The sequence below is a fragment of the Mytilus galloprovincialis genome, chromosome 7 (genome assembly GCF_965363235.1).
Source record: "Mytilus galloprovincialis chromosome 7, xbMytGall1.hap1.1, whole genome shotgun sequence".
Classification (NCBI taxonomy): domain Eukaryota; kingdom Metazoa; phylum Mollusca; class Bivalvia; order Mytilida; family Mytilidae; genus Mytilus; species Mytilus galloprovincialis.
This window is the reverse complement of record NC_134844.1, coordinates 11,998,187-12,019,637: the sequence shown is the minus strand read 5'-3', so window position 1 is coordinate 12,019,637 and position 21,451 is coordinate 11,998,187. Positions and strand designations below refer to the sequence as shown.

Below are 21,451 nucleotides of genomic sequence, written 5' to 3'. Positions count from 1 at the left end.
GTTTTATCCTTGTTGTTGGTGTTTATTGCGCATGCGCACAAAGCACGGTGATAGTTACGGTTACTGACTCAGGAACCTTGCATATTATATACCACCTCGGTTTACAGACGTTTAATAAACTGGATCCCTGTTGTGTTCACTTATCGGTACACTACGATGGAATTACGGACCAGTTTAACATAAACAGACAGCTGATAATCATAATTGATTAAGAAGTAACCTGGAAGAAGAAATGAGTTAACTATTGATTATAACAGAGACGAGAATGCCATCGTGTTTGTTCTGCTAAAAAAAAAGCAGGAACATTGGAGTTTATGGTTAGATTTTAAATATTTCTTGTCTCCAAACTGGGTAAATTTGATAAAGTAACAACCCCCCCTTTTTTTTTTAAATAACTCGAGAACCACACATCGCGCTCGCTTAACAAAGTAACAATAAGAAATAATTATTGTTAGTTTCAAGAATAATTAATCGTCAAAACTTATCCCCTCCCCGACATCAAAGGAAGTTAAATGTATTATCCCAAAATTAGACCAAATTATTATGATATAAGGACGTCTTGACAGGCTATTATTTTATTTTGTTTTGTTGGGTTTTTTTTTGCTTTGACGTCTTCCTCCTGTATGAAAAAAACATAATAGACCCCCCCCCCCTTTTTCCCCATAATATAGTTTTTTAAGAAGTCATAATTATTTGGACTACCCCTGAATATATTTCAGACAGACTCTTCTCTAAAAAAATGTAAACATGATTTGAGAGAAATCTTTGGAATAGTTTTTTAATTGATTTAATTATTATGTCATGTATATAATTAACATTAACATAGTTATAAACTGAGACTACTAGTATAACACATAGTGTTATAGTAGTCTCAGCTATAAACTGAGACTACTAGTATAACACATAGTGTTATAGTAGTCTCAGCTATAAACTGAGACTACTAGTATAACACATAGTGTTATAGTAGTCTCAGCTATAAACTTTCCATTGTATTGACCAATATGACTAACTCATATGCTCTTTCCCATAAATGTCACAATATCAATATATTACAGTTTGATGACATTGTTTAAGACTATTGACCTCAGGTCAGCCTAAACTGAGTTTAAAACTGTAATTTATTCATTAAAACAGTTCAAGACATGTACCTTCTGAAATGTGATTGCATCAAAATTAAACCTAAGGCATACTTAGTGTGCAGGAAGTGCCACCAAATAAATACTGATTTGTAAAATTAGATGATGATATTTGTGAAGTCAAAGATATTATAGCTAGTTATAACTGGTTTTAGATATAGATCTGAGTAAAAGGTTGATTTATATGTGCTCTTTCATGTTTAGATTATAATTTAAATTTAATCTTTTGAAGTTTTTTTTATAATATTAAGACATTAAAATCACAATTATTTATTTATACACAAAAAAATAATTTTTGTCCTTTTTTAGTTGAATGACTGTACACAAACATTATACACACATAATTTTGATAATTCTGTAATGTTTTTTTTCTATAGCCCCAGAATGTGACAAAAGACTTATTAATCCAGATTTACAAAAAATAGAAATAGTTCAGCTACCATAAGACTGCTATGACAAAAATTCTGCAGTTTCCAGAATTTGAGGTAGAGTATAGTTAGGAATAGTTTGATTATGCAGATGCTTAGTTTGCCATAAACAATTATGCCCTTGATACAAAAGCAGAGGAAACAAAAAAGAATGAAAATAGTTGAAAAAAGTAATCATTATTACCTAGTCATATACTGTAAATAGAAAAAGAGAAAAGCACTGGTTATGATTTGGTATTTTTAATAGCATTATCATTTGTCCATAACTTGGAATATATACTGGATTGAGCTTGACATTTATTTAATATCATTGACACATGGTTGCAAGAAATGAAAGATGGTAATTTAAACCTAGCAATTTTATTAAGATTTAAAAAAAAGCTTTTGATTTGGTAGAATATGACTTTCTTTGTTTAAAGCTCGACATGTATGGATTTAGTGAGACTACTGTTAGTTTTTTTTAAGTCGTACCTGAATAACAAAAGGTATACATTTGTAATGTTAACTCTGAACAACAACATGTAAAATTTGGTGTTCCCCAATGTTCTATACCTTGTCCTCTATTGTTTGTGCTATTTATAAATGACATTCGTTATGCATTAAAAATTGTGAAACAGACCTATATCGTTGTATATGCTGATGACACCACTATTCATAAATCAGGGGGAAACATCTAGAAAATATAAATGATGGTGTTCAAGAAGATTTATACAGGGTTGAAGAGTGGTGTAAAATGAATAACATGTTCATAGATGCAAATGAAACAAAATGTTTGATTACTGGAACAAAGCAGAAACTATTCAGACTTTTCAACCAAACTTGATAATAAATTAAAGTATTACAAAATTCTTCATGTGAAAAAATATTAGTTTCAAAATTGACAGCCCACTAAGTAACTGGAGAAATCAAATTGACCAAGGTTGTGCTAATATATCATCCAGAATATACCATCTTTCTTAAATACATTTTTTTTTATATAACTGCAAGAAAACATAATACAATGGGTGTTCTGCCCCTAATTGACTACTGTTGTATTATTTGGGATGAATGTAAAAATTGAGGGATAACAAGAATTTTAAAAATCCAAAAAAAAAGGCAGCATGATAAATTCTGACAATAGACAATACTTTATTAATAAACCTCAGACACATAGGTGTACAAGAGGACATCATATATACACGTATACACATGTTTATACTCAATACATTCACACTAAACATAATAATGCTACATACATGAGAAAATATAGCAAATGTCAATTTACAAACTACCATAACTTTCAACTAAAAACCAACATAAATCACAAGTATCGTGTAAGAATTTTTAAAAATATTGCTAAGTTTTTGTAAAGTTCTACATGACAAAATGTTAAAAGATGTTTCAATTTGTACTCCGTTGGATTTGCAGTATAATATTGTGGAATATATTTATTTCTAAGCAGTTTTATTTCCTGTTTTTGACACTTAAAAAGATAATGAAATTCATCCCCTATTCCATTTCCACAAAGATGACAAATTCGTGCATTTTTTGGAATTCCGGACCATCTTCCCGTTTCTACAGGAATTTTTAAATTTGAACATCTGAGTTTTGCCATATAAATCCTGTCACACAGCTTCAACTTTATCAAATAGGTTTCCAAACGAAATTCCTCTTTATAAAATGAATAAAATGCACCTCTTGAAGAGTTATTCATTTGTGAAAACCAATGTTGGATGAATTGATCATTCAGTTTTTGTGAAATAATGTTCTTTAATCCCAGATTATCCAATGGAAGTTGATTTTGCCAAATAAAACTAATTCCATTTTCGTCAAATATGGATTTAACGTACGTAATCCATTTAAATTTTGTGGGGTTTTGAAAATGTAATTTGAGCATTAATTTATACATAATGGAAGATAACTTGTTATTTTCCGATAACAAGTTATTCCAAAACAACACCATTTTACGTTTAATAATGGTTTCCAAAGGGAATCTTCCAAGTTCCCCATACACCATATAATTTGGTGTACTGCTTCTTAATTTCAAAATGTTTTTGCAAAATTGAAGGTGTATTTTCTCAATGCTTTCTTTATTTTCAAATCCCCATACCTCTGAAGCATATAATAAAACAGGACTAACCAATGAGTCAAAAAGTTTTAGCTGCAAATCGACGGGAATACATATATTTTTAATTTTTCGGTATAGAGCATACAAAGACTTCTGTGCTTGAACAAGAAGTTTTTTTCGTGCTGTACAAAAGCTACCGTTGTAATTGAAAAGTACACCAAGGTAGCAGTAGGAATCAACTATTTCAATTTTTTCACCATATATCATAAAATTCTGATTTCTTTTTACTTTCCTTTTACTAAAAATCACTACTTTGGTTTTGCTTGTGTTAATCTTAAGCTTCCATTTTTTACAATATTCTTCAAAACATACAAGGTTTTTTTGTAATCCTTCTGCACTTTCAGACAATAGCGCAGTATCATCTGCGTACAGTATAATAAACAATTTAACATACATTTCTAATGATTCCAAGCACAGCTTTGAAATATTATTTAGACTTTCTATATTATTTTCCACAAAATAATTTTCTAAATCATTTAGAAACAAAGAAAATAAAAAAGGTGATAGATTTTCACCTTGTTTTACTCCTGTATGAGATATAAAAAATTCGGAAAATTCATTTCCTTTCTTGACACATGTTTTTATATTTTGATACATATTATAGATCACATTAAATAGTTTACCTTTAATGTTTGATTTTTGCATTTTTTGCCACAATCCTGACCTCCATACAGTGTCAAAAGCGCTCTTAAAGTCTATAAATGTGCAAAATAGCTTCTTACCAAATGAAAAATATATAGTAATTAAAGAATACAATACAAATATATTGTCAACAGTAGAGAATCCTCTACGAAAACCTGCTTGTGCCTTTGAAATCAGGTCTACGTGATCTGCATAATTATTTAACCTGTAATTCAACATGGCAGAAAAAGTTTTACTAAAGCATGAATTCAAAGTGATTCCTCTGTACATTTCGGGATCAGATCTTGATCCTTTATTTTTAAATATAGTAATCATGATTCCATTAGACCAACTGTCAGGAACAATTCCAGTATCTAAAATCAAATTGAATAGCTTAACATAAATTGGCATTAAATCGTCAATTGTATTCTTTATATACTCATTTAAAATTTCATCACTACCTGAAGCTTTGCCATTTTTTAAGTTTGAAACAACTTTTTTAATTTCATCTTCTGTTACTGGACTGTTTAAAAATAACTCAACATCGTCTGGTAGAGTATCAAATTCCAAATCTTGTTCGAAATCATTTTCTGTCTCAACAGTTTCATTTAGTATTTTAAAATGATCATACAATGCTTTTAGAGATATATCGTCATTGTTATCTTTTTTTTTACTATCATTTAGATTATTAAGGATTTTCCATAGAGCTTTTGTATCCTTTTTAGAAATGTTACGCAACTCATCAGCAGCTCTCTGTTGATAGTTTGCAAAAGATTTATTTAATGTTATTTTATGTTCTTTACTAGCTTGTCTCATTTTACTTCTGTTTTCAGCATTTTTCAAAAAACTATATCTCTTTCGAGCTTTATGAAATTTTTTTCTACTCATCGAGCATTTTCTATTAAACCAAGGTTTTGAATTTTCATGTTTGTAAAAATGTTTATGTTTATTTACTTTCCCAAACGTTTCTGCTGCCGCATCTTTAAAATTTTTGCTGATATCTAAAACTATATTGTTTATATCATTTTGAGTTGCATCATTATTTACGGACAATTTGTCCAGTTTATTCATAACAGTGGTCAAAATACCTTCGGAATCATTGTGAATTCGATCAACGTATTCAGATTTCTGTTCACTCTTCCACCTGACAAAAGTTTTATCATTTCTATTGTTGATAACAATTGAATCTGATTTACTAAATGTGGCCTGAAGTCTAAAATTTATAAAAGAATGACAATCAGAATATAACGGTATAAAGTCAGCAATTTCAAAATGAACAATCAAAGGGAAGAGCATTGATGAAATAATTAAATAATCAACAACACTTGAATCGTTACATGTTTTCTCCCCAATATCTTTATCTGATCCAACTCTTGAATTTGCAATATATAAATTATTTTTTCTGCACAACTCTAACAGTCTATGACCATACTTATTAGGTCTACATGTACACTGAGACACTCTTTGTAAAGTGATTTTGTTTCGAGTCAGATTCTCATAATCATACAAATAATCTAATATATCAGCATCACAATCTAAATCAAACATACTAACAATTGACTCATCAGGTATAATATAATCGGGTAAAGACCCAGTTTTTGAGTTAAAATCGCCAACTAGGGCAATATAACAATTTTCAGTGTTTGTAAGGATATTCAATTCATTTTCCAATTCTTCAAAAGCTTCTATAGTAGAATACTTAGAATTTTCAGGTGGTACATAAACACAACCAAAAATTACATCTGAATTAAGTGACAAAATTGATTTCGAAAGTTTAAACCATAAAACAAATTGACTCTCAGTATTATAGAAATTCAATTCTTTTTCTAAACTCTTTCTATAAATAACAACTATTCCACCTGATGATTTTTTAAATTTTTTTCTATTTTTTGTGACATAAATATAATCGTCTGGTAAGTTTAAATTATCTAAATCAGTTAACATCGTTTCAACAAAAATACAGATATCATGTTCAAGCAAAATTTCAATGAAATCAGGAGACAATAGTCTTTTCTTAAGTCCACAAACATTTAAGAAACAAATATTTAAACTATCATTGTTAATTGTATATTTCTTATTCACAGTTTTATAATTTTTCGATTTCTTTTGAGGTTGTCCTCTTGCACCATTCCCCTATCTGCCAGAATTTGGTGAATCATCTGTGTGCGGTGGTCCAGGGGACGGTCCCTGTCGCTGTCTTTTGCTAGGAGGGGTATCACTAGAATAAGACCCTTTTGGGCTCGTGTCATGGTTTGTTGATGAAGAGCCGGTATGCTCCGTTCTAGTGTCCTCTAGTACCGTGTTAGGAATGTAGAGCTGGTTGTCTATGTATAGCCTATCACGCACAAGAGAGGCTTGTCTATTTTGCTGTTTGGCCTGTTTTAACACCGGATACAGTTCCTTCCGCCTTTGTTCAATTTCATGAGGAAATTGCTCCCGTATTCCGTATGGTCTACCTTTTAGTCTGGTAGCATTTGCTAAAACATATTCAAGATCACGGTGATATAGGAATCTTGCAACTATCGGTGCTCTTCTGTTGTCCCCCTTTGTTCGGAATCGATGGACATTGCCGAATTCGATCCTGTAGTCGATCCTCAGCTGATCGTATAGAAAAGATCGCAAAAGCTCTTCCGTATCTTCACCCGGAACTCTATGCAATCCCGTAAAGATCAGATTGTTTTTCATTGACCTGCATTGCTAGTCAAGAATGGCTGTCTTTAAGGACTCAATTTCCTTTGAATTGATGACTGATGGAACACCCGGTCGGACGATGGTGTTGTCTTCAAGTTTCTTAATTCTCGTATCATGATTGTTTATATTACGTCTGTTAGTTTTTACTTGTCCAGATACCTGATCGAAAAGATTGCTAACACCTTGGCAGCTAGTCTCGCAGTCTGACAGCTTTTTGTTGAAATCGCTCGCCTGGTCTTCTAATGTTCTAACCCTAGCTGACACCGTTAAGAAATCTTGTTTCAAAACATCAAGGCGCTTCTCCATACTTGTTTCCATTCGTCTCATTGTGGAGTCGATACCCGTAACTATTTCCAAAATCATGTTAAGCAATGTGCCGGAGTTCAGATTGACATCATTGGAAGCGTCAACTATTCTTCGGCTCTCTTTAATCAACCTCGACGTATCGCTCATCGACATTCTTTTTGATATGATTGGTTGTTCTTATAGGTGAATAGGTCAAATTTACTATAAAACAGCTGATTTTACTATAGTCCAAAGTCCACTTTCATTCAATGTTTAATGAACAGTTTTCAATACATACACTGTTTATCCCCCAGGGTATACAGGACAGGTCTCAGTGAAAATAATAGTTTCGTTGTTATCAAAAACTTCTAATATGGGTTCAAGATCTCCGAAATTTAGACAATAAGTTCAAAAAGTATAATATTTACAGTTGTTGAAATCTTACTCCAAAATCTCCTGTATAACTAACCGAAATCCATATTTTTGTTGAGAGAGTAACAACACTTCATTTTCTTTCTAATCACAAACAAAAATTCTAGATGCAGATCCGTTATCCCTCTTGGTATATAGGAGCACTATATTCTATGTTAACCTCCGACAGTAGGTATAAACAAATACTGTTGATAGACGGTATATAGGAGCACTATATTCCATGTTAACCACCGACGGTAGGTATAGACAAATACTGGTGAAAGACAGTATATAGGAGCACTATATTCTATGTTAACCACTGATAGTAGGTATAGCCAAATACTGTTGATAGACGGTATATAGGACCACTATATCTTATATTAACCACCGACGGTAGGTATAGTCAAATACTGGTGATAGACGGTATATAGGAGCACTATATTGTATGTTAACCACCGACGGTAGGTATAAACAAATACTGTTGATAGACGGTATATAGGAGCACTATATTGTATGTTAACCACCGACGGTAGGTATAGACATATACTGTTGATAGACGGTATATAGCAGCACTATATTGTATGTTAACTACCGACAGTAGGTATAGACAAATACTGCTGATAGACGGTATATAGGAGCACTATATTGTATGTTAACTACAGACAGTAGGTATAGACAGATACTGCTGATAGACGGTATATAGGAGCACTATATTGTATGTTAACCATAGACAAATACTGTTGATAGATGGTATATAGGAGCACTATATTGTATGTAAACTACCGACGGTAGGTATAGACAAATACTGTTGATAGATGGTATATAGGAGCACTATATTGTATGTTAACCACCGACAGTAGGTATAGACAAATACTGTTGATAGATGGTATATAGGAGCACTATATTGTATGTTAACCACCGACGGTAGGTAGACAAATACTGTTGATAGACGGTATATAGGAGCACTATATTGTATGTTAACTACCGATAGTAGGTATAGACACATACTGTTACTAGACGGTATATAGGAGCACTATATTGTATGTTAACCACCAACAGTAGGTATAGACAAATACTGTTGATAGACGGTATATGGGAGCACTATATTGTATGTTAACCACCGACGGTAGGTATAGACATATACTGTTGATAGATGGTATATAGGAGCACTATATTGTATGTTAACTACCGACAGTAGGTATAGACTAATACTGTTGATAGACATCAACGGTATATGGGAGCACTATATTGTATGTTAACCACCGACGGTAGGTATAGACAAATACTGTTGATAGACGGTATATAGGAGCACTATATTGTATGTTAACCACCAACGGTAGGTATATTCAAATACTGTTGATAGACGGTATATAGGAGCACTATATTGTATGTTAACTACCGACGGTAGGTATAGACAAATACTATTGATAGACGGTATATAGGAGCACTATATTGTATGTTAACTACCGACGGTAGGTATAGACAAATACTGGTGATAGACGGTATATAGGAGCAACTACCGACAGTAGGTATAGACAGATACTGTTGATAGACGGTATCAAAGAGCACTATATTGTATGTTAACCAGCGACGGTAGGTATAGACAAATACTGTTGATAAACGGTATATAGGAGCACTATATTGTATGTTATCTACCGACAGTAGGTATAGACAAATACTGTTGATCAACGGTATATAGGAGCACTATATTGTATGTTAACTACCGACAGTAGGTATAGACAAATACTGTTGATAGACGGTATATAGGAGCACTGTATTGTATGTTAACCACCGACGGTAGGTATAGACAAATACTGTTGATAGATGGTATATAGGAGCACTATATTGTATGTTAACTACCGACGGTAGGTATAGATAAATACTGTTGATAGACAGTATATAGGAGCACTATATTGTATGTTAACTACCGACAGTAGGTATAGACACATACTGTTGATAGACGGTATATAGGAGCACTATATTGTATGTTAACCACCGACGGTAGGTATAGACATATACTGTTGATAGATGGTCTATAGGAGCCCTATATTGTATGTTAACTACCGACAGTAGGTATAGACAAATACTGGTGATAGACGGTATATAGGAGCACTATATTGTATGTTAACCACCGACAGTAGGTATAGACAAATACTGTTGATAGATGGTATATAGGAGCACTATATTGTATGTTAACTACCGACGGTAGGTATAGACAAATACTGTTGATAGACGGTATATAGGAGCACTATATTGTATGTTAACCACCGACGGTAGGTATAGACACATACTGCTACTAGACGGTATATAGGAGCACTATATTGTATGTTAACCACCGACGGTAGGTATAGACAAATACTGTTGATAGACGGTATATGGGAGCACTATATTGTATGTTAACCACCGACGGTAGGTATAGACATATACTGTTGATAGATGGTATATAGGAGCACTATATTGTATGTTAACTACCGACAGTAGGTATAGACAAATACTGTTGATAGACATCAACGGTATATGGGAGCACTATATTGTATGTTAACCACCGACGGTAGGTATAGACAAATACTGTTGATAGACGGTATATAGGAGCACTATATTGTATGTTAACCACCAACGGTAGGTATGTTCAAATACTGTTGATAGACGGTATATAGGAGCACTATATTGTATGTTAACTACCGACGGTAGGTATAGACAAATACTATTGATAGACGGTATACAGGAGCACTATATTGTATGTTAACTACCGACGGTAGGTATAGACAAATACTATTGATAGACGGTATACAGGAGCACTATATTGTATGTTAACTACCGACGGTAGGTATAAACAAATACTATTGATAGACGGTATACAGGAGCACTATATTGTATGTTAACTACCGACAGTAGGTATAGACAAATACTGTTGATAGACATCAACGGTATATGGGAGCACTATATTGTATGTTAACCATCGACGGAAGGTATAGACATATACTGTTGATAGATGGTATATAGGAGCACTATATTGTATGTTAACTACCGACAGTAGGTATAGACTAATACTGTTGATAGACATCAACGGTATATGGGAGCACTATATTGTATGTTAACCACCGACGGTAGGTATAGACAAATACTGTTGATAGACGGTATATAGGAGCACTATATTGTATGTTAACCACCAACGGTAGGTATATTCAAATACTGTTGATAGACGGTATATAGGAGCACTATATTGTATGTTAACTACCGACGGTAGGTATAGACAAATACTATTGATAGACGGTATATAGGAGCACTATATTGTATGTTAACTACCGACGGTAGGTATAGACAAATACTGGTGATAGACGGTATATAGGAGCAACTACCGACAGTAGGTATAGACAGATACTGTTGATAGACGGTATCAAAGAGCACTATATTGTATGTTAACCAGCGACGGTAGGTATAGACAAATACTGTTGATAAACGGTATATAGGAGCACTATATTGTATGTTATCTACCGACAGTAGGTATAGACAAATACTGTTGATAAACGGTATATAGGAGCACTATATTGTATGTTAACTACCGACAGTAGGTATAGACAAATACTGTTGATAGACGGTATATAGGAGCACTGTATTGTATGTTAACCACCGACGGTAGGTATAGACAAATACTGTTGATAGATGGTATATAGGAGCACTATATTGTATGTTAACTACCGACGGTAGGTATAGATAAATACTGTTGATAGACAGTATATAGGAACACTATATTGTATGTTAACTACCGACAGTAGGTATAGACACATACTGTTGATAGACGGTATATAGGAGCACTATATTGTATGTTAACCACCGACGGTAGGTATAGACAAATACTGTTGATAGATGGTCTATAGGAGCACTATATTGTATGTTAACTACCGACAGTAGGTATAGACAAATACTGGTGATAGACGGTATATAGGAGCACTATATTGTATGTTAACCACCGACAGTGGGTATAGACAAATACTGTTGATAGATGGTATATAGGAGCACTATATTGTATGTTAACTACCGACAGTAGGTATAGACAAATACTGGTGATAGACGGTATATAGGAGCACTATATTGTATGTTAACCACCGACAGTAGGTATAGACAAATACTGTTGATAGATGGTATATAGGAGCACTATATTGTATGTTAACTACCGACGGTAGGTATAGACAAATACTGTTGATAGACGGTATATAGGAGCACTATATTGTATGTTAACCACCGACGGTAGGTATAGACACATACTGCTACTAGACGGTATATAGGAGCACTATATTGTATGTTAACCACCGACGGTAGGTATAGACAAATACTGTTGATAGACGGTATATGGGAGCACTATATTGTATGTTAACCACCGACGGTAGGTATAGACATATACTGTTGATAGATGGTATATAGGAGCACTATATTGTATGTTAACTACCGACAGTAGGTATAGACAAATACTGTTGATAGACATCAACGGTATATGGGAGCACTATATTGTATGTTAACCACCGACGGTAGGTATAGACAAATACTGTTGATAGACGGTATATAGGAGCACTATATTGTATGTTAACCACCAACGGTAGGTATGTTCAAATACTGTTGATAGACGGTATATAGGAGCACTATATTGTATGTTAACTACCGACGGTAGGTATAGACAAATACTATTGATAGACGGTATACAGGAGCACTATATTGTATGTTAACTACCGACGGTAGGTATAGACAAATACTATTGATAGACGGTATACAGGAGCACTATATTGTATGTTAACTACCGACGGTAGGTATAAACAAATACTATTGATAGACGGTATACAGGAGCACTATATTGTATGTTAACTACCGACAGTAGGTATAGACAAATACTGTTGATAGACATCAACGGTATATGGGAGCACTATATTGTATGTTAACCATCGACGGTAGGTATAGACATATACTGTTGATAGATGGTATATAGGAGCACTATATTGTATGTTAACTACCGACAGTAGGTATAGACTAATACTGTTGATAGACATCAACGGTATATGGGAGCACTATATTGTATGTTAACCACCGACGGTAGGTATAGACAAATACTGTTGATAGACGGTATATAGGAGCACTATATTGTATGTTAACCACCAACGGTAGGTATATTCAAATACTGTTGATAGACGGTATATAGGAGCACTATATTGTATGTTAACTACCGACGGTAGGTATAGACAAATACTATTGATAGACGGTATATAGGAGCACTATATTGTATGTTAACTACCGACGGTAGGTATAGACAAATACTGGTGATAGACGGTATATAGGAGCAACTACCGACAGTAGGTATAGACAGATACTGTTGATAGACGGTATCAAAGAGCACTATATTGTATGTTAACCAGCGACGGTAGGTATAGACAAATACTGTTGATAAACGGTATATAGGAGCACTATATTGTATGTTATCTACCGACAGTAGGTATAGACAAATACTGTTGATAAACGGTATATAGGAGCACTATATTGTATGTTAACTACCGACAGTAGGTATAGACAAATACTGTTGATAGACGGTATATAGGAGCACTGTATTGTATGTTAACCACCGACGGTAGGTATAGACAAATACTGTTGATAGACATCAACGGTATATGGGAGCACTATATTGTATGTTAACCATCGACGGTAGGTATAGACATATACTGTTGATAGATGGTATATAGGAGCACTATATTGTATGTTAACTACCGACAGTAGGTATAGACTAATACTGTTGATAGACATCAACGGTATATGGGAGCACTATATTGTATGTTAACCACCGACGGTAGGTATAGACAAATACTGTTGATAGACGGTATATAGGAGCACTATATTGTATGTTAACCACCAACGGTAGGTATATTCAAATACTGTTGATAGACGGTATATAGGAGCACTATATTGTATGTTAACTACCGACGGTAGGTATAGACAAATACTATTGATAGACGGTATATAGGAGCACTATATTGTATGTTAACTACCGACGGTAGGTATAGACAAATACTGGTGATAGACGGTATATAGGAGCAACTACCGACAGTAGGTATAGACAGATACTGTTGATAGACGGTATCAAAGAGCACTATATTGTATGTTAACCAGCGACGGTAGGTATAGACAAATACTGTTGATAAACGGTATATAGGAGCACTATATTGTATGTTATCTACCGACAGTAGGTATAGACAAATACTGTTGATAAACGGTATATAGGAGCACTATATTGTATGTTAACTACCGACAGTAGGTATAGACAAATACTGTTGATAGACGGTATATAGGAGCACTGTATTGTATGTTAACCACCGACGGTAGGTATAGACAAATACTGTTGATAGATGGTATATAGGAGCACTATATTGTATGTTAACTACCGACGGTAGGTATAGATAAATACTGTTGATAGACAGTATATAAGAACACTATATTGTATGTTAACTACCGACAGTAGGTATAGACACATACTGTTGATAGACGGTATATAGGAGCACTATATTGTATGTTAACCACCGACGGTAGGTATAGACAAATACTGTTGATAGATGGTCTATAGGAGCACTATATTGTATGTTAACTACCGACAGTAGGTATAGACAAATACTGGTGATAGACGGTATATAGGAGCACTATATTGTATGTTAACCACCGACAGTGGGTATAGACAAATACTGTTGATAGATGGTATATAGGAGCACTATATTGTATGTTAACTACCGACGGTAGGTATAGACAAATACTGTTGATAGACGGTATATAGGAGCACTATATTGTATGTTAACCACCGACGGTAGGTATAGACACATACTGTTACTAGACGGTATATAGGAGCACTATATTGTATGTTAACCACCGACGGTAGGTATAGACACATACTGGTACTAGACGGTATATAGGAGCACTATATTGTATGTTAACCACCGACGGTAGGTATAGACAAATACTGTTGATAGACGGTATATGGGAGCACTATATTGTATGTTAACCACCGACGGTAGGTATAGACATATACTGTTGATAGATGGTATATAGGAGCACTATATTGTATGTTAACTACCGACAGTAGGTATAGACAAATACTGTTGATAGACATCAACGGTATATGGGAGCACTATATTGTATGTTAACCTCCGACGGTAGGTATAGACAAATACTGTTGATAGACGGTATATAGGAGCACTATATTGTATCTTAACCACCAACGGTAGGTATGTTCAAATACTGTTGATAGACGGTATATAGGAGCACTATATTGTATGTTAACTACCGACGGTAGGTATAGACAAATACTATTGATAGACGGTATACAGGAGCACTGTATTGTATGTTAACTACCGACGGTAGGTATAGACAAATACTATTGATAGACGGTATACAGGAGCACTATATTGTATGTTAACTACCAACGGTAGGTATCAACAAATACTATTGATAGACGGTATACAGGAGCACTATATTGTATGTTAACTACCGACAGTAGGTATAGACAAATACTGTTGATAGACATCAACGGTATATGGGAGCACTATATTGTATGTTAACCACCGACGGTAGGTAGAGACAAATACTGTCGATAGACGGTATATAGGAGCACTATATTGTATGTTAACCACCAACGGTAGGTATATTCAAATACTGTTGATAGACGGTATATAGGAGCACTATATTGTATGTTAACCACCAACGGTAGGTATATTCAAATACTGTTGATAGACGGTATATAGGAGCACTATATGGTATGTTAACTACCGACGGTAGGTATAGACAAATACTATTGATAGACGGTATACAGGAGCACTATATTGTATGTTAACTACCGACAGTAGGTATAGACAAATACTGGTGATAGACGGTATATAGGAGCACTATATTGTATGTTAACTACCGACAGTAGGTATAGAGAAATACTGTTGATAGACATCAACGGTATATGGGAGCACTATATTGTATGTTAACCACCGACGGTAGGTAGAGACAAATACTGTCGATAGACGGTATATAGGAGCACTATATTGTATGTTAACCACCGACGGTAGGTATAGACAAATACTGTTGATAGACGGTATATAGGAGCACTATATTGTATCTTAACCACCAACGGTAGGTATGTTCAAATACTGTTGATAGATGGTATATAGGAGCACTATATTGTATGTTAACTAGCGACGGTAGGTATAGACAAATACTGTTGATAGACGGTATATAGGAGCACTATATTGTATGTTAACCACCGACGGTAGGTATAGACACATACTGTTACTAGACGGTATATAGGAGCACTATATTGTATGTTAACCACCGACGGTAGGTATAGACACATACTGTTACTAGACGGTATATAGGAGCACTATATTGTATGTTAACCACCGACGGTAGGTATAGACAAATACTGTTGATAGACGGTATATGGGAGCACTATATTGTATGTTAACCACCGACGGTAGGTATAGACATATACTGTTGATAGATGGTATATAGGAGCACTATATTGTATGTTAACTACCGACAGTAGGTATAGACAAATACTGTTGATAGACATCAACGGTATATGGGAGCACTATATTGTATGTTAACCTCCGACGGTAGGTATAGACAAATACTGTTGATAGACGGTATATAGGAGCACTATATTGTATCTTAACCACCAACGGTAGGTATGTTCAAATACTGTTGATAGACGGTATATAGGAGCACTATATTGTATGTTAACTACCGACGGTAGGTATAGACAAATACTATTGATAGACGGTATACAGGAGCACTATATTGTATGTTAACTACCGACGGTAGGTATAGACAAATACTATTGATAGACGGTATACAGGAGCACTATATTGTATGTTAACTACCGACGGTAGGTATAAACAAATACTATTGATAGACGGTATACAGGAGCACTATATTGTATGTTAACTACCGACAGTAGGTATAGACAAATACTGTTGATAGACATCAACGGTATATGGGAGCACTATATTGTATGTTAACCACCGACGGTAGGTAGAGACAAATACTGTCGATAGACGGTATATAGGAGCACTATATTGTATGTTAACCACCAACGGTAGGTATATTCAAATACTGTTGATATACGGTATATAGGAGCACTATATTGTATGTTAACCACCAACGGTAGGTATATTCAAATACTGTTGATAGACGGTATATAGGAGCACTATATGGTATGTTAACTACCGACGGTAGGTATAGACAAATACTATTGATAGACGGTATACAGGAGCACTATATTGTATGTTAACTACCGACAGTAGGTATAGACAAATACTGGTGATAGACGGTATATAGGAGCACTATATTGTATGTTAACTACCGACAGTAGGTATAGAGAAATACTGTTGATAGACATCAACGGTATATGGGAGCACTATATTGTATGTTAACCACCGACGGTAGGTAGAGACAAATACTGTCGATAGACGGTATATAGGAGCACTATATTGTATGTTAACCACCGACGGTAGGTATAGACAAATACTGTTGATAGACGGTATATAGGAGCACTATATTGTATCTTAACCACCAACGGTAGGTATGTTCAAATACTGTTGATAGACGGTATATAGGAGCACTATATTGTATGTTAACTACCGACGGTAGGTATAGACAAATACTATTGACAGACGGTATACAGGAGCACTATATTGTATGTTAACTACCGACGGTAGGTATAGACAAATACTATTGATAGACGGTATACAGGAGCACTATATTGTATGTTAACTACCGACGGTAGGTATAAACAAATACTATTGATAGACGGTATACAGGAGCACTATATTGTATGTTAACTACCGACAGTAGGTATAGACAAATACTGTTGATAGACATCAAAGGTATATGGGAGCACTATATTGTATGTTAACTACCGACGGTAGGTATAAACAAATACTATTGATAGACGGTATACAGGAGCACTATATTGTATGTTAACTACCGACAGTAGGTATAGACAAATACTGTTGATAGACATCAACGGTATATGGGAGCACTATATTGTATGTTAACCACCGACGGTAGGTATATTCAAATACTGTTGATAGACGGTATATAGGAGCACTATATTGTATGTTAACCACCAACGGTAGGTATATTCATATACTGTTGATAGACGGTATATAGGAGCACTATATTGTATGTTAACCACCAACGGTAGGTATGTTCAAATACTGTTGATAGACGGTATATAAGAGCACTATATTGTATGTTAACTACCGACGGTAGGTTTAGACAAATACTATTGATAGACGGTATACAGGAGCACTATATTGTATGTTAACTACCGACAGTAGGTATAGACAAATACTGGTGATAGACGGTATATAGGAGCACTATATTGTATGTTAACCACCGACAGTAGGTATAGACAAATACTGTTGATAGATGGTATATAGGAGCACTATATTGTATGTTAACTACCGACGGTAGGTATAGACAAATACTGTTGATAGACGGTATATAGGAGCACTATATTGTATGTTAACCACCGACGGTAGGTATAGACACATACTGTTACTAGACGGTATATAGGAGCACTATATTGTATGTTAACCACCGACGGTAGGTATAGACAAATACTGTTGATAGACGGTATATGGGAGCACTATATTGTATGTTAACCACCGACGGTAGGTATAGACATATACTGTTGATAGATGGTATAAAGGAGCACTATATTGTATGTTTACCACTGACGATAGGTATAGACAAATACTGTTGATAGACGGTATATGGGAGCATTATATTGTATGTTAACCACCGACGGTAGGTATAGACATATACTGTTGATAGATGGTATATAGGAGCACTATATTGTATGTTAACTACCGACAGTAGGTATAGACAAATACTGTTGATAGACGGTTTATGGGAGCACTAAATTGTATGTTAACCACCGACGGTAGGTATAGACAAATACTGTTGATAGACGGTATATAGGAGCACTTTATTGCATGTTAACCACCGACGGTAGTTATAGACAAATACTGTTGATGGATGGTGCAAAGGAGTACTATATCGTATGTTAACCACTGACGGTAGGTATAGACAAATACTGTTGATAGACGGTGTATAGGAGGACTGTATTGTATGTTAACCACCGACGGTAGGTATAGACAAATACTGTTGATATACGGTATATAGGAGTATTGTATTTTATGTCAAACATCGACGATAGGTATGGACAAAATCCGACAAATACTGTATACAGACAGTGTGTAGAAGTACTGTATTGTATGGTAAACACTGACGGTTGGTATGGACAATTTCTGTATCATGCATCAATTGTAAATAAAAGTATCATGTGAGTGACACAGGCTCATTGAAGCCTCTAGTTTTGATATTATCAATGTGGAGATCTGGTCTAATTTATCATTTTCTCTATTACATGCATGATAACTGCAACAATTGAATTGAAATAAAAGTGATAATATTTCTGTTGTAGGTTATCAAGATTTAGTGTTTCCATACAAGTGATAAAGATTGAACAACAAAAACATCTCAAACTTTACAGGACAGAGTAGACTTTTTTCACTGTGCTTAGTTTTGTCTTTATGTCTAAATTATGATACCTTAAAAAAACCAATAAAATATGGAATAACATTTATTTCTATCTTATAAAGTGGAGTGAGAAATAAGGGGTCATTGAAAACATAAGAATATATTGCTATCATATATTGCAATCTTGCAGATCAGCAGCCCATACATTTGCTATAGCACATAAATATGGGACCAATAATTTCAAGTTGCCTTTTAAAAAAGACCTTATTAATGTTATGCGAGATACCACCAAAGACCACTAGGTGTTGATCAAATGATATTGTAAATAAAAGGGTTGTCCAAAATATTTCCAACAGCTGTTTGATATACACTACCTTAATCAAACCACAATGGTAAAAAAACAGTTTTGGTCAGTCTTAAAAGAAGCAAATATAATTTAGAAAAAGTGCAAGCTGTTGATAAAAACTACAAATAACTGCCAGTCCTAAATGTGGGTGGAGATAACCATTTAGCACAAATGAGTTTCTGGACTAAAGAAAGTAGTTTCGGCACAAACCGATTATACCCTTTCAAAAACTATGTGTAGTCCCTTTTATAAAAGTGGCAGATTATCTTTCTATCTAGAGTATTTATGACAACTAACTGCTGCTCCTAGTGACGTTAGTCTTTGGTTTTTGAAAAGATTGGATATATTGTCACAATTCTTTTCTAAGGTACCGGTCTGATAAACAGGAAGTAGCCAGATTAGCTACTAAATATATGCACACTGAAATATAGTCCCTTAAAATTCCCATGGCTGTGTACATGTTCAGATACGAACTATGAAAATTTTGTTTATATCTTTAGAGAAGTAAAATCAAGTATGTATGTCTTTAGTTTTGTCAAATTGCTGTCTTGTTTTGTCCTGTTATTAGGTAACAGTACTGATACAATACTGTAAAAATACGGAGATGTGGTATGATTGCCAATGAGACGCCTACATGTATCCACTGAAGTTCAAATAAAGTGGATGTAAGCAGTTATATGCAACCATACAGCCTTCAGCAATGAGAAAAATCATATCAAATAGACCCTTGTAAATAGGTGTTGATCAAATGATATTGTAAATAAGAGGGTTGTATATTTCATGGCGGTATAATACTAAACCCCTAACAGGAGGGATTGTGCCTGATATTCATATGATGAAGACATAATCTTTCAATCAGTTTAATTAAGGTCTGGTTCTGGCATGTCAATAACTGCTAGTAGTCTGTTGTTATTTATGTATTATTGTCATTTTGTTTATTTTCTTTTGTTTCATATTCTGACATCGGACTCGGACTTCTCTTAAACTGAGTTTTACTGTGCGTATTGTTTCGCGTTTGTTTTTTCTACATTGGCTACAGGTATAGGGGAGGGTTGAGATCTCAAAAAACATGTTTAATCCCGCCGCAATTTTGCGCCTGTCCCAAGTTAGGAGCCTCTGACCTTTGTTAGTCTTGTATGATTTATAATTTTAGTTTCTTGTGTATAATTCGGAGCTTAGTATGACGTCCATTATCACTGAACTAGTATACATATTTGTTTAGGGGCCAGCTGACGGACACCTCCGTGTGCGGGAGTTTCTCGCTACATTGAAGATCTATCGGTGGCCTTCGGCTGTTGTCTACTCTATGGTCGGGTTGTTGTCTCCTTGACACATTCCCCATTTACATACTCAATTTTATAGTATGATTTACATCTGCAATAATCACGAAACAATCAGAGACAAGTTTGGGTCTAAATCTGTATGTCCCACATAATCAAATTGACCGAAGAGAGAGGCGAAAGATACTAAAGGCTTATTCAAACACATAAGTCAATAATAAACTGACAAAACCACGGCAAAAAAAAAGAGAAAGATTAAAAAACCAACAACAGAATGCAAAACACAACAAAGAACATCACAGACTGAACAAAACGAACCTCGCCAAAAAACTGGTGTGACCAAATGACTAATTTATCTCAGCCTTACATTATTTAGCAGACCCTTTATTATACCAAACCAAACAAAGTTCTTTATGGTACAATGTTTTTGATCCATCGGTCTGTCAGTCCTGTTCTCGTTATTGCAACTCCTCTGAAACCACATAACAGAGTTTTATAAATTTTTGTAGATAATGAGGAAATTATGAAATTATCAATTCATTGATTTTGTATATACTCCTACAACAGTTTGTCATAAAATCTGTCTA

At 34.5% G+C, this 21,451-nt stretch overlaps 1 protein-coding gene and 1 long non-coding RNA gene across 2 annotated transcripts in view; both read left to right on the top strand.

The window, feature by feature from the left end:
* The window catches only part of LOC143082322 (retinol dehydrogenase 14-like), a 60,300-nt gene that overhangs the window by 5,339 nt on the left and 33,510 nt on the right, over window positions 1-21,451 (top strand). The gene's annotated exons all lie outside the window — the stretch shown is intronic.
* On the top strand, window positions 100-19,334 carry LOC143082323 (uncharacterized). Its single transcript, XR_012980343.1, has 3 exons — window positions 100-317; window positions 1,514-1,621; window positions 19,183-19,334. It is a non-coding gene; the product is annotated as an uncharacterized LOC143082323 (long non-coding RNA).